This window comes from Lontra canadensis, unplaced genomic scaffold (genome assembly GCF_010015895.1).
Source record: "Lontra canadensis isolate GAN:19392208 unplaced genomic scaffold, GSC_riverotter_1.0 scaffold86, whole genome shotgun sequence".
Classification (NCBI taxonomy): domain Eukaryota; kingdom Metazoa; phylum Chordata; class Mammalia; order Carnivora; family Mustelidae; genus Lontra; species Lontra canadensis.
The window spans coordinates 3,843,949-3,860,211 of NW_022631080.1; the positions used below are offsets into that span (position 1 = coordinate 3,843,949).

Here is a 16,263-nt window from a genome sequence, read left to right on the forward strand (position 1 = left end):
CCTACTTTTGGGGCAATTAAGCCAATGAAAATTAGGAATTAAATGTAAATGGAATAAGCTAATGAAGAGCAACTTTTATGGCTATATAAGGTGGCCAAGAAAAAAATCAAACAAAATTTGTGTGAAATGTGTATGAGGAATATTATGAAAATTTACTGTAAGATCTAAACAAATAGAGGTAATGGATAGGCGGATTCAGTGTCAAATACTCAATTGTCCGAAATGCCATTCAAACAAATATCTCTGTTGCCTTTCATGGATCCTGAGATCTTGAGCTTATGGTAACTTGAAAATAATCTGTATAGGAAATGGCAAAAGAAATAGCCAAGCCATTCTTAAAAGAGGAAACAAAAGCTGGAGGAGGCACATACTCTACTAGAAAATGAAATAATACCAATCAGTAGTCATTTTAAAGTACTATACTAACATAGAAGCCAACAAGTGGAGATGGATGCAACCATTTAATAATGTTAGATTTTATAAATTTGGGGGGGTGGTGTCATAGATGCTTATTTTATTATATGTTTTATAATAAAGTATACATTACATATATTCTTTTTTTATGGCATATTGTCTATCTGTGGTGCACATTACTTCAAATCTTAGCTGGGCAGAAATTCCAGAGCAGCCTAGCAGGATGGATATGGCTTAGGGTCTTTCTTTCTTTCTTTTTTTTTTTTTTTAAAGATTTTATTTATTTATTTGACAAACAGAGATCACAGGCAGGCAGAGAGAGAGAGGAAGAATCAGGCTCCCCACTGAGCAGAGAGCCCAATGCAGGGCTCAATCCCAGGACCCTGAGATCATGACCTGAGCTGAAGGCAGAGGCTTTAACCCACTGAGCCACCCAGGCGCCCCTGGCTTAGGGTCTTTCATGATGTTCAGATGTTAGCCAGGGCTACCAACATCTTAAGAATTGACTAAAGCTGAGAATCTACTTCTGTGGTGCCTCATTCACATGCCTATGCTGGCTTTTGGAAGGAGGACTCGGTTCTTCCCTACTTTGCCTATCCATTGGCTGCTTCAGTATTTTACCATGTGTCAGCTGGCTTCTCACAGAAGAAGTGATCCAAGAAAAAATAAGGTGGAAACTGTAAAGCCTATTATGACCTAGCTTTGAAAGTCATACACCATCAGACACCTATTCAGTATGGGAGGAAACCACACAAGGGCATAAATATCTAAAATGTGGAGTATTGGGAGCCATCTTGGGTGTTGGTTATTACAGTATATTTCATATATTACATTTTAAAAATAAAGAAAGAAAAATATCTTTTCTGAGTAACATATGAAAGACCAACTAATCTCCCCAATTATGCTTCGAACACCCTGATAGAATGCAACTTGTATTAATTATTTATAAAGCCATAACCTCACCTACAAGAAAAAATTTCACAGGGCTTATGTGTAATATTTAATACTCACCAAATGACTTTTATAAGATAAATTTACCTAAAAGTATTGGGTACCTTGATAAAATAGGAAAAGCCTGATGTCTTTACATGGCCATATGCCAGCATAATATGACAGACCATTTTCATTTCCAGTATTTTGTTTGAGGTATGAACATATTTTTTCTCCATAAAAATCAATCATTTTTGAAGAGTATTTTGGTCATTCCATATACAATATACATCCATACATTATAGTCCATATGAGAAAATGATAGTATGACATTAAATAAATTATCTTTATATCTAGACTCTAATAAATTTAACTTGAAAGAAATATCGCAATTAAATAAAATATTGCAAGTATTGTACTTGGAGCCAAAGTGTTTTTGTTTTCTCCTATGTTATAACAGATGAAATTACTATGTTGTTATAGGAGAGTTTTCATCTTTAACTTAGAAAATTAGAACACTAGTACACAAGTCAAGTCTTAACACACACTTAACATCTGCTTATTGAAAGCAGTGTCATAAAGTCAAATAGATAGTCAATTAACTTACTGAATTAAAATTTGGTATGAGGTTCACCCTTGTTGTTTAATAGCAGTAGAAGCTTCCCTCTTCCATTCTCAGAACCATCAGCTCTCTCTCATGCTGAGTTGCTACAAAGCCCCTGATGGTAAGCTCATAAGAGCTTGAAACTACAACCACCCCTCCGACTCTCATCAGGGAATGAAAATAGTTGAACCAGATCACCCAGGAAAGCTCTGCATTGGTGGCCTGAATACAAAAACAAATAAGGAAGCACTTGAAGTCATATTTGGCCAATATGGACAAATAGTAGAAGTTCTATTGATGAAAGATCATGAAACTAACAAATCAAGAGTATTTGCTTTTGTCATGTTTGAAAGACCAGCTGAAGCTAAGGATACAGCCAAAGATGTGAACAGAAAGTCCTTAGATGGAAAAGCCATTAAGGTAGAACAAGCCACTGAACCATCATTTGGAAGTGGTAGATATGGACCACCTTCACCTCTAAGAAGCAGAAGCCCTCCAAAAGATCTTAGAGGTGGAAGAAGACGAAGTGGAAGAACCAGGGGACCTCCCTCATGCAAAGGGCCCATGGATCATGGTGGCTATTCCATGATTTTTAATATAAATTCTTCCAAGGGACCACTTCCAATAAAAAGGGGACCACTACCCCAAAGTGGCTGTCCTCCTCCTAAAAGATCTGCCCCTTCAGGACCAGTTCATAGCAGCAATGGAATGGAAGGTAAAGCTCCTGTACAACATGGAAGAGATAGTTAGGGAGGCAAACCTTGAAAGAAACCCCTGCCCTCTCATAGGGATGTTTATTTGTCCCCAAAAGATGATGTGTATTCTACTAAAGACAGTTATTCAAGGAGAGATTTCCCAAGTTCTTGTGATACCAGAGATTAAGTACCACCACCAAGAAGATTATACTTACTGTGATTATGGTCATTCCAGTTCACATGATGATTACCCATCAAGAGGCTGTAGTATTAGAGATGACTATAGTCCTGATCTTAACTATTTAGATCATACAAGCGGAAGTTCCTACAGAGATTCATATCAGAGTTATGGTAACTCACTTAGTGCTCTAACTACATGAGGACCCCTGCCATTTTGTAGGGGAAACAGTGACTGTGATGATTACAGCAGCTCATATGATGGGTATGGTGGAAGTCAAGACAGTTACTCAGGCAGTGGAAGTGATCTCTACTCAAGTGGTCGTGATCTGGCTGGCAGACAAGAAAGAGGCCTACCCCCTTCTATGGAAAAGAAGGTATCCTCCTCCATGTGATTCCTACAATACTTCAGGTCACAGAGCACCCAGAGGTGGAAGCTGTGGAGAAAGCTGATCTGACAGAGGAGAGGCAGAAGCAGATAGAAAAACAAACAAAACTTTGGACCAGAATCCCCATTCAAGGAAACAAACCAAAAAACCAAAAAATTAAACATTTTCTGTCAGACCCAAGGACTACTAAAGGAAAAATTGTGTTACCTTTTAAAAATTTCCTGTTAAGTTCCCCCACCATAATTTTTATGTTCTTGTGAGGGGAAAAGAGTAAAACCTGTTTAACCCTACTGGACTTTATGACTTTGCCTTTGACAACCAAATGTTAAATGTGTTAAGACTTGACTTGTGTACTAGTGTTTAAATTTTCCAAATAAAAGTGTCCCAAAGGCCACTTTCTATATCTGATTTTTCCCAGTAAATGATGCAAACAATTTTGAGACCTTCCACAAACATCTAGCTATCTAAAATGGAGAGGGAAATCCTTCTGCCTATACCCACAAGCTAGCTATTAGAGGGTGGTAGGAGTAGGATTTCAGAGTGTCTTCAAACTGATATCTCAGTGTTCTTGGTATAAAAAACCCGAGAGTAGATGCTTACATAAGGAGAGTACTATTTGGCCCAGTAAAGTCAATAAAGCAAATGGATAATGATGGCCGTATTTTGCCTTTCTGACATTTCCTAGAAATCTACAGGAACCTCCCTTTTCCCTTCCCTCAATAAAACCATTTAAATGTGTGTTAAGCAACTATAGATTACTAGATAAAAAGTTTGGTCAAAACCAAAATATTAAAAATTTGGTATTCTTTCAGTCTTCTTAAATTTATTAAGACTTGTTTGTGGCTTACCGTATGATCTATTCTTGAGAATATTCATGTGCACTTGAGATGTGTATTCTGTGCTGTTGTATGGAATGTTCTATATTATATCTGTTAGTTGTATTTAGTTAAAAGTATAGTTCAAGTCCAAAGTCTCCTTATTGATTTTCTGTCTGGATGATCTATCCATTGCTGAAAGTAGGGTATTGAAATCACCTAGTAGTTTTACATTGTTGTCTATTTCTTTCTTCATATCTGCTAATATTTGCTTAATACATTTTGGTGCTCCTGTGTTGGGTGCATTTAAATTTATAGTTGTTTTATCCTCTTGGTGAATTGACCTCTTTATCATTATATAATGACCTTTGTTTCTTGTTACTCTTTTTAGCTTAAAGTCTATTTTGACTGATGTAAGTATAATTTACCTGCTCTCTTTGGTTTCTGTTTTCTTGTAATATCTTTTTCCATCCCTTTTCTTTAGACCTATGTGTGTCCTTAAAGTTGAAGTGAGTTTTTGGTAGACAATTTTATTTTAATGTGTCTTGAAGAGGATCTCCTCAAGCAGATTTTTTTGTTGACTATGAGCTTCATGAACTTAGATATCCAAATCTCTCCCCACATTTTGCAAGTTCTTAGCCGTTATTCATTTAAAAAATCTTTCTGCCCTCTTTCTTCTCTTCTCCTTCTGGAACTCTAATAATTTGCAGATTGGTACTTTTGATGGTATCACACAGATCTTTTTTCTTTGTTCTCCTCTGAATGGATAATTTCAAAATTCCTTGTAACTCACAGATTCTTTCTTCTGCTTTATTCATCCTGATCTTCATGGTCTGTGTTACATTTTTCATTTATTTCATTGTATTCTTCAGCTCCAGAATCTCTGTGTGGTTCTTTTATATGGTTTTTATCTCTTTGCTTAACTTCTCTTTTTGTGTATTGTTTTCCTGGTTTCCTTGCATTGTCTTTCTGTGTTTTCTTGTAGCTCACTGAGTTTTCTCAAAACAGCTATTTTTGATACCAAATGTGTGTTTTCAGCTCACCCTTCCCAACTTCCCAGTTTCCTGTGGGTGGGTACAAAGGACCCTTTAAGTGTTTCTGGAGTTTGGAGAGAGGAATGGTAGACATAAAGCCTGTCCTGTATGAATTCTAGGCTGGAGAGAGTAGGTTCAGTGGACTCCTGGGCTCACCTCCTGTCAGCACTGGCCAAGCCCGGGGCCTGGGGACCTGGGGGCTGGTGACTTGGGGGATGGTGCTACATTCTTGTCCACTGTTTGTTTTACTTCCCCCAAAATGGATCCTTTTTTTCTAAGAGTCTTAGAGAATGGGCAATTTTTCCTGCAAATATGTATTTTTAAAGGTGGAAAAAAAAAAGACAGCTATTTTGGATTCCTTGTCAAGTAAATTACAGTTCTTCACATCTTTGGGTTCAATTACTAGAATTTATTGTGATCTTAGGTGGTGTCATATTACCTTGATTTCTCATGAAATTTGTGTTACTCTTTCCATTTGAAGTAGCCATCACTTCCTCAAGTCTTTACCATCTGCTTTTGGGAGAGAGATAACTTCTGTCAGCCCTTCTCGAGATTCTGAGACTATCTCAAACTTTTTTTTTCTTTTTTAAATTTTTATTTATTTATTTGACAGAGAGAGATCACAAGTAGGCAGAGAGGCAGGCAGAGAGAGAGGGGTGGGGGAAGCAGGCTTCCTGCTGAGCAGAGATCCTGATGCAGGGCTCAATTCCAGAACGCTGGGATCATGATCTGAGCCAAAAGCAGAGGATTTAACCCACTGAGCCACCCAGGCACCAATAGCTCAAACTTTCTGTGGGCACACGTGTTCCATGCTCTTTGCTCCCTCTTGTGGCAGAATTCTTAAGCTTGTATGCTTTCTCAGTATCCTGCTAGGCACCAGGACAAGTGCTGACAACCTCTCTAGTTTTCTCAAAGATGAAGCTAAAGCTCACAATTATGTTCTCTCTCCGGCCTGCAGATTTGGGCCAGCTTTCAGTTTTTCCATCTGCCAAAGCTTGTTCTCAGCACCACCATCAGGAGCTTGCACAGAGAGCCAGTCACAGGGTGGAATGGTGTGTGCATGAGGTATACTGCACACTGGGCTTCCCTGTGGGCCAGCTGGGATGGGGGAGATCCATAAGTGAGGCATTCCTACCTGTCCATGGATGGGCTCCTTGATGAAATCTGTGAAGCACTTAGGAGGATCTGTGTACCTTGAATGCTTTCTGAGAGTCCTATTTGCAGCTCTCACAGCTTCTTTTCATCCTCTAGTCATGTGGCTCACAATTTAGTACTTTGGATGGGGTAAGAGAGAAATGAACTCCTTTGGCAGTTCCCATACCAGCGGGAAAGCCAGGTGCTCATGTACACACTCTCCTTTTCCTCTGCAAGAGAAACGATGGGCTAGGAGACCTTTCTTGGCCATAGCTGTGTTGCCTTAGGGTAGGGATGATGCAAAGTCAAGCCATTTCTCTTACCCGTTCCATTATGTCCAAATAGATATGTTTTTGTTCCAGCAATGTGCTGGGATTTCTCTTCTGGAAACCTGAATTTCTGCAAATGTTCTCTTGTCCATAGGCAACTGTCTTAAGAGTGTTTCCTAGGGGTGCCTACACTCTGACTGAGAGGGGCTGAAGGTTCCACAGCTGTGACTGAGATCTGTCTGCCTATTACCCAACACAGCTAGGCAGGCCTCCTCCCAGGTTCCTTGGTATATGGTCTGGAATCCCACAGCTCCCACAAAGGCACTTTGAATGGATGCTGAGGTTTTATTTTGTGGGGGGGATGTCCTTATTTTACAAGGAATGTCAGAGACTCCGATTATACTGACACTTTCTCTTGTTTTCTCTGGAGACCTGCAAAACTGTCATTGCCCTGGTTTAACATAACCTGCTTTTTAGAACTCTGCTTGGCACATGGGAGACACTCAAATGTTGCTAAAGATGAATTTAAATTTCAGAAGGTAGCAGAAGTTTTCAATTTACAAAATCAAATGCCAATGTGCACATATATATTTTGCAATATATGAATGTGTAAGTTAATCTAAGTGTAGAAGTAAACCAAAATTGACATAGAGTTGAAGAGATGTTTGTTTCTTCTTCTCTATTTTGTCCTTTTTTTCCTGAAATAATGTAAATTTCAAATATCTTTTCAATTTCCAAAATCATTGTTCTTTATAAATTAAGTATTTGGGCCTTTTTCCATTTGTTTGGTAGATATTTCTTCAAATAATAAAAATGTTACTTCTTTTTATAGCCACTGCTTCAAATAAAATAAATTTCTTAGAACCATTATGTTTGAGTAAATGAAACTATAATCCTTTCATATATCTTATGTAAATAAAAGATTTTAAAATGATTTATACTGAAAATTTGAGAATGTGAATTGTATATTTTTAATCTGTGTATACCCCATGGCTCTTGACATAGTGCTACTTACATAGAATATGCATAGTAAATTTCATAGAGAGAAAAAAAATAGAAGAAAGGCAGGACACATTAAAATGATGGAAGAAAAAGGGACACCGGGGTGGCTCAGTCGGTTAAGCCACTGCCTTCGGCTCAGGGCATAATCCCAGGGTCCTGGGCTATCTAGAGGCTACCTGCATTGTCCTTACTCAGAAGGGACAGAAAGCATGAGAACTCCCAGGAGCTCTCAGAAAAGGTGTCTAAATATCAAGGTGATGTCATTCAACAGCACAGCAGGAAGTCCCTGGGTCAGAGAGTTCCAATGGATAGCAGCAACTTGGATCTTTTAACAAGGCTTCCCTTACCTATGGCTGGCATATGTTGGGTGTGGTTTTGTGAAATATGCAAACCAAGCACGCTCTAAAAAGTTGAAAATCTGCTTGTTTGGATTGTAATATGTAAAAGAAATTTAAAAAAATTAAAAAAAAAAGAAAATATATATATATTAGTCTGGTGAATAGAACAGAGCCACCCACTTAATTTTGGGAGTATTTTGGTCTCTTAGAAGAAACTACCTCCCAAAATTTTAAAGAAAGAAAAACATACACACACACACACACACACACACACACACACAAATAAGGGTAAACATGATGAAGGGATGGAATATGACTATAAAAATGAAAATTAAAAAAAATTCTAAAAAAGGAGTTGATAAGTTGGTTGGGAAAAGGAAGAAAAAGAAAGTGGAGAGAATTTGCTCAGGCTGGAGACTAGAACAAAGCCCTGTGCTAGATTTAGGGTATATTTTGATATATTTTGATGAAGAAGTTGTATCCCAAATTTTTGAAGAAAAAAACCCTATGTGTATACAAAAAAATAAAGTTAGATACAGTGAAGGATAAAAATGACTATAATAATGAATGTTCAAAAAGATTTTTTTATGAAAGGTATCGTTAAGATAAACTAGTTAAAAAACGTTAAAAGAGGAAAGAATAAAAGTTTAAAAAAATTAGAATAAGAGGCGCCTGTGTGGCTCAATGGGTTAAAGCCTCTGCCTTCAGCTCAGGACATGATCCCAGGGTCCTGGGATCGAGCCCCGCATGGGGCTCTCTGCTCAGCAGGGAGCCTGCTTCCCTTCCTCTCTCTCTGCCTGCCTCTCTGCCTACTTGTGATCTCTGTCAGTCAAATAAATAAATAAAATCTTTAAAAAAAATTGTTAGTTTAAAAAAATTAGAATAAGAAAAAAATTTTTTTTTTAATTAATTAACTTTGTAAGACTAAAGAATCATGGGGAGAAAGCCATGAATTCCATGCTTTGCTTTCTCCTCCTGGAATCCCGCTGTTCTCCTTGATAAGTGAGCTTGGTCTTGGCTGGATTTCTTGCTGATCTTCTGGGGGAGGGGCCTGTTGCTGTGATTCTCAAGTATCTTTACCCAAGTGGAATTGCACCACCCTTGCCAGGGGCCGGGCTAAGTAATCTGCTTGGGTTTGCTTTCGGGAGCTTTTGTTCCCTGAACACTTTCCGTGGAGTTCTGGAGGATGGGAATGAAAATGGTGGTCTCCCAATCTCTAGCCCAGAGGAGCCGAGAGCTTGGGAGCCCCACTCCTCAATGTGCACTCAGAGAAAAGCACTCAATCATTCCCATCTCCCTGGCCTCCAGCTGCGCTCCGAGATCACCCGGCCCGTGACTGAGCGTCTCTGTCTCTGGCATGCAGCCCCACCTGGAGTCTCCTAACCCAGCAGATCCCTACTGCTCTTCCGGGGGCGGGGGGTCTCCCCAGATCTGCCACTTGTGGGGTCCCTGATCACAGAGCAGTGGCCTGACTGTGCCATGGATTACAGTTTAAGGTAATCCCAAATTGAGAGCTCACTCCTCGGCTCCATCTCTGTAGCCAGCTTCCCTGCTCTAATACCTGTGAGCTCTGCTACACTCAGACACCCCTGATCCTTCTGTGACCCCCCGGGACCTGAGACCATGCTGTCCCTGTGTGGGCTTCACCCCAGCTTAGGCTCTGGAGCGATATGCCTCAGTGGAGCAGATTTTTAAAAGTTCTGATTTTGTACTCTGTTGCTCTGCTGCTTGCCGGGAGCCGGCCCCTCCCCCCGCGGTCTATCTTCCCGTCGCTTTGGATTCACTTCTCCGCCAGTCCTACCTTTCAGAAAGTGGTTGATTTTCTGTTTCTAGAATTGCTGCTCTTCTTCTCTTTGATCTCCTGTTGGATCTGTAGGTGTTCGGAATGGTTTGATAAACTATCTAGCTGATCTCCTGCTACCTGGTGTCATCTCAGCCTGCTACTCCTCTGCCAACTTGACTCCTTCCCCTGGATTGTAATATGTAAATGTATTAAATTAACATGTTGTATTCCTCAAACATAGATGGTGTTACATGTCAATTATATCCTAATGAAAAGAATAATAACCGGAATGTGGAAATATTTGAGGTGGGCTTCAGGGCCCTTTAAACTAATGGATCTCAACCTGTAGTGAAGAAATAAACAACATACAGAAACCATTTTGGCTCATTTATATAACATGGGTGTTCTCCATTACATTAGAAAAGCTATGCCACAGGAGGTGCTAGCTACAAATGATCAGATGGTATCCCATATCTGAAAGGCCTTTTTCATCTAGTAAAGTTATATTAAACTACTTGAGTTTTTTCAAGTTCATCATGTTTTATAAACTAGTTCATTTACTCCATGAAGTCAGAAAAATTGCAATATACCCACAATGGTCAAATGATGAAGCAGTATTTTTATTTTTTTTATTTTTTTATTTTTTAAAAATATTTTATTTATTTATTTGACAGAGATCTCAAGTAGGCAGAGAGGTAGTGAGAGAGAGAGGAGGGGAAGCAGGGTCCCTGCTGAGCAGAGAGGCTGATGTGGGACTCGATCCCAGGACCCTGGGATCATGACCCGAGCCAAAGGTGGAGGCTTTAACCCACTGAGCCACGCAGGTGCCCCAAAGCAGTAATTTTTAAATAAAAATTTCACTTGTGGGTTTTTTTTTTTTAACAGAGCGGGAGAAAGGAAGGAAAGAGGGAATATTATCCTTAGGAACTTAGAAATATTCCTACTATCAAAATTTGCTTACAAACAGAACCAGGAGATATACTTTTAAAGGATGGAACTAAAAACTTGGCTACATTAGAAATAGGTATCACAAAAGACTTAATTCAGTCAGAATAAGGAAGTACTAAGCCAACTTATTTAAATTAGAAGTACAGATGTGTGTGGGTGGAGGATAAAGTCAAAAGATCTCAAGAGAGAGAAAAATGTTCCATCAAATATTTACTCTAAGCTGGCATGATACAGAACTTGCATTATACTAATAGGAACGCAGTTTAATGGACTCATTTCTCAGTGGGTTGTGTATATAGGCCAATTGGAACACTAACAGGGGTGGATAGTGAAAAACCTTACAAAGTAGTATAACAAAAATCAATAAATCAGAAATACTACAAATAAATATGTCAAAATGTCTCTTCTTTCTATAGAATTCAGTGACTCTACTAAGGCCTTAAATTATAATTCAAAAATAAGCCAGTTTATGAAAGTGCAGGCGATGTGGGTTTTAATAACTGTTCTTCAGTGCACTCAGATGTGCCCTTGGTGGGCAATAAATAGTTAATTCTACTTTCAAAAATGAGTCTGTCATTATCAGAGTATAATTTAAGTGCACAGAAACAATCTAGGTTTATAAATATAGTAGGTTTGAAGAGTTCTAACTTATTCAAAATAACTGTGTGAGGGGAAATTACTACCAAGACCTTTCAAGCTGGATTTTTAAAAGTGGTTATTTTTGTAGTATTCAGATGATTACTTTATATTAGAGATAATATCTGGGAGAATTTCTGAGGAAGATGAAGTGTTAAGATATATATCCACTCATTTTGTGTGGTTGCCTGCAGTCAAATATGAGTGAGCCCACTTCTAAAGTGATTGGATTTCTTGTAGGTAATATGTCTTCAAGCAACATTTCCAGTGCTCACTCTCCTGCTCATAGACTAAACGTAGCATCAACCATTTGATTTCATTGAGATCCAGTTTTGTTTTAATTGAAATATATTATGTAAAAAGTTAATAATCCATTGAAGTTGCAATTTACAGAATGGTGCTCTTGTGACTTGAAGAGCTTACGTAGCTTCCTTAAGTATCTAATATACCACAAGGGAGTAGTTATGCCCCTGATGAAACAAATTGAGGATGTGGGTAAAATTCTATGTATTGTTTGCTTGTGTAGTCTAATCAGTTTCGTAAAAGTTTCTTTAATAAAGAAATGAATCAAAATCCAAGACATTTTTAAGAGATATTTTTACTGATTTTTAAAATGGGAAGGAAATAGGCATTAAATTTCTCTCTGTATATGTAAATATACATACATATTGTATATTATAATAAGAAAAATATTTTATCTTTGTTCCTGTTTCCTGGCACAGAGCTCCTAAAACCACTGGAATTTCCTATGATAAAGGTGATAGGAATATCTTTTGTTCTAATGAGGCAAGTCATGATGGGCCAATAAATAGTTATAGGTTGGGGACTGATTCCAGAATGAATCAAGCCTTGATGAACCTTGGAAATTTCACCCTTACACACAGCCTCTGGAGAGTGGAGAGGGGCTGGAGATTGAGTTAATTGCCACTGACCAAAATTATGCCTATGCCTTGAATCCTCCTTAACAACCCCTAAATGAAGGAGTTTGGGAAGTTTTTGGATTGGAGAACACATCCATGTGCTGGGAGAATAGCATATCCCAACTTCACAAGACCGAAGCTCCTGCACTCAGGATACTTCCAGGCCTTGCCCTATGTACCTCTTATCTGGCTGTTCATTTATATCTTTCATAACAAAAATAATAGTAAGTACAACTTTTGAGTTATGTGATTCATTCAAGCAAATTATCAAACTTGAAGTAGGTGATGAGAACCTCAAACTTTGTAGCCAAGTGACAGAAATGAGGATAACCTCAGGACCTGATACTTGTGACTGGCATCTGAAGTGGAGTCAGTCTTGTGGGACTGAGCTCTCATACCTGTGAAGTCTGATACTAACATCAGATAGTATCAGAATTGAATTGAATTGTAGTATATTTAGTTGCCCTATGTCTATATTGACAAATGTATTCAAATATTTTAATGCATGGAGACCTGAGACTTGAGACCAAAAAGCTGGGATTTGAGATGTAATGGTCATAAAATTTGTGCTAAAATAATCAAATTGTTCTGTATTCTGTCTTGGTATTAAATAGAATCAGCATATTAGCATTAGAAGAAACTTAGAAGGGCATGCAAAACAACTCAATTGTTTCACAGATGAAGGTATTGAAATCAAAAAGGTTAAGTGACTTGTTCAACTTCATAAAGCTAGAATCATCAAAACTGGAACTAGAACTGGATTAACTCAATCTACAGTTATTTTTCACCATTCTATTTTGCTTTCCCTAAGATGTATATTTTAGAGAAGTAAGATTTCATTACCTAATAACCATTTAAAAACAAATATTCAAATTAGGGCACAAAATCAACTAAAAAGTCTTTAGGTAAAAATGACAGACCAAGTATGCACTTTTTTCTCCTTTTCCTTCTAAAACTGCATTAAATAACAGTAAAGCAAGAAAGGAATAGGAAAATTATATTTTAGAGAAAGTGGAAATAAAGGGATTTCTACAAGTTTCCTGCAGGATAGAATGCTATGGGCTAGTGAAGCAAAGTGGAGGAAGCAAAAATCTAGAATATTCATGGAAGCTAAAGTAGCCAAAGAGATTAATCTTCCAATCAAAACCTGAAATAATTAACTCAAAAAATGAAAGTTTTACCTATACATGATAAAATACCAACATTTGAAATGCCATAAATATTAATTACCAGAAAGATGAAAAAAATTCAAAGTCTTCTCTTATCCTTTAATTCCTCCCACATGGAGTATGGAAAAATAAGTTAGGCAGATGTACAGAGGCAAAAACTCTTGAGTGTCAAAAATAGTTAATTAAAATTGATACAAAACATTGAGTACCTCAGAAAAGGGGTGATTACTCTACCAGTCTGTTCAATTACTTTCAGGAAGACATAAAGTAAACATGGAAAGAATTAACTAAGAATATATTACTGAATTCTTTACACTGCGATAGTAATTTCTTTGCAATTAGGTAGATGTGACTAATTCATGAAGATGATTTTTGTCATTGAGTGGTTCTATAAAGGTTTAATTACTTTTCATTTAATTTATAATTACCTAAAACCGTCATTATTTCCTGTCTCTATGTTAAACAATACTGGGACCAGGCATATGTTCTTTCCCTATGTTAAATTATACCAACAGCAAGAAAAAATGCCTTAGCTTTTGCACCAAGAAGTACCAACTCCCCAAAGGTAAAACTATAAGCCAATTAATAAGCTTTTTTATGAAGACTAACATCCAGACTATTTCAAGCCCTTGCTTCACTGTGCCTATCAATTAATTGAAGGCTATTATGTTATAAACTTTGTCCATTCCTGGTCGATTTCCTACATTGCAAGACCCGCCTTAAAATCATCTACCCGAGGCCCCAAAACCCTATAAAGATGTTTCCTTAATTTCCTCACTTTGAGATGCTGCTAACTGCCTGTTAAGGTATTCTCTCTAATTACAGTGTATCCAGTAAACTTAGACTTGCTTGATCAACAGTTATTTCTGGTGGTCTTTTGGGAGTTGATCCTTGACAAAATGCTCACCAAAGTCTTTTGACATGTTATCAGTCACTGAATAAATGTCTCTTTTGTGCTTGGGGTTTGCTAGGGATGCTGGTGGGATTTGAGAGACTTGATCACAAATATGAGCTCTCAGTCTAGCATGAGCTACATCCTAGAATTAATCATTTCCAGACAGGGAGACCTTATTAATCAAGTATTATCCTGCCTTTTTTTTTTTTTTTTTATGCTGGACCTGACTCTGACTTACAGGTATAATTTAAAACTTAAAGATAATTGATATCAGAGGAAGTTTGGGAGATGGGCTCAGCTTAGTTTATTAGTTTGTAATCAAATCCATTTGTTTCTCTCCGAATCCTAACATAATGATACTAATTCAGAAGAGTAGGGCATATATTTTAGACATTTTTATAGTCATGGAGATATAGTTTTGCTGATTCATCCAGTTCAGTCTGGTATGCAATGCTGAGGTGATTGGCTAAATTTCAAGAATTAGCCTGAGGCTGTAGAACAGAACATACTCCATTGGTCCATAACAGATAATTCAGTCTCATTACTATTAAGTTCCAACCAACTGGTCAAATCTCCCTAAAGTAAGTTCATATTTCTGGCCTATCTGAGCCCATGAATTTTCACTGTACTTCCAGAAATAGTTTGTAAAACAGAGCTGAGATGATTGGCATGATAAAAAAAAAGAAAAGAAAAGAAAAACCCCACTCCTCTTTCCTGCACCAGTGCTAGTTTGTCCGGTGCTAAAATGGAAGCCAGACCTCAGTTTTTAGTTTAAAATTATTCCTGTGGCTCATTCTAACCAGCATAAGTATAGTAAATAGCTCTTCGAAAAGTACAGCTTAGTGTTGCTCCAATTGCTGTGGTAGTTTTCTAAAGAAATCGATTCTTGTTTTAAACCATTGAAGGCCCAGGGCACCTGGGTGGCTCAGTCAATTGAACATCTGCCTTTGGCTTAGGCCATGATCCCAGGGTCCTGGGATCAAGCCCAGCATTGGGCTCCCTGCTCAGTGGGGAGCCCACTTCTCCCACTCCCCCTGCTTGTGCTCTCTTTCTTTCTCTGTCAAATAAGTAAATAAATAAAATCTTAAAAAAAAAAAGAAAAACACTGAAGGCCATTGAGACAAAACAGTTTTTATCCCTCTCCTTGGCAAAAAGAATATCTGGCTTGGAATGTGTGATAATTGTTGGGGTAGGAAGGGAGGTTACTTGAATAAACCTTTGAAAACTTTCATGTCATTCTCGGAAGACTATGAAAATCTACTATAGGAGTTAAATGTTTCATTAAATTGTAACTTCAGGTGTCTTACATCTTGTTAATTATATTCATATTCGTTACAGAAATCCTTGTTGTTGAACCCCAAGATACTTTATTCCATTACTTTTAATTACAATACTGGGTATCTGGGTGGCTCAGTTGGTTAAGCATCCAACTCTTGATTTCAGCTCAGGTCATGATCTCAGGGTCATGAGATAGAGACATATGTTGGGCTCCACACTCAGCACAAAGTCTGCTTGATACTCTTTCCCCCTCTGCTCCTTATCCTGATCTCACTCTCTCTATATCTCCCTCTGAAAGAAAGAAAGAAAGAAAGAAAGAAAGAAAGAAAGAAAGAAAGAAAGAAAGAAAGAAATCAAGAGAGAGAGAGAGAGAGACTAAAAAAATTACAACACTTATGCCCATTATTTCAGTTGGAGTAAAATGTTTCTCTGCACTAAAATTGGTCTTCGCTGTATTTGTCCTTATGTTTACCAGCCTTTTGTGTAGAGAACATGTCCCCCTCCCACAGAAGGAAAATAGGTATTATGCATGGATTAAGCAATGAGATTCTATTGTCATAATACTGCTAAAAAATGTACTATATTTATAAAGAAAGAAATTTGGAGTTCTCAAACACAAATTCTATGTGTGGGCATATGAATGAAGGTGGTTGCAGGGGAGGCTGGGAGGCAAAGGAGGAAAAGAGAAAGGAAAAATAAAGGGGGAAAGAGAAATACAGACAATCCCCAACTTAAAATGATTCAATTTAAGATTTTTCAAGCAATGATATGAAAATGATATATATTACCTCAGAGTTTGAATTTTAATCCTTTCCTGGGGCTAGAGTATTGTA

At 37.7% G+C, this 16,263-nt stretch overlaps 1 pseudogene; it reads left to right on the forward strand.

Annotated features, from left to right (window-relative positions):
- Positions 1 to 2,134: 2,134 nt before the first annotated feature.
- On the forward strand, positions 2,135 to 3,369 carry LOC116882651 (annotated as a pseudogene).
- The last annotated feature ends 12,894 nt before the right edge of the window (positions 3,370 to 16,263 follow it).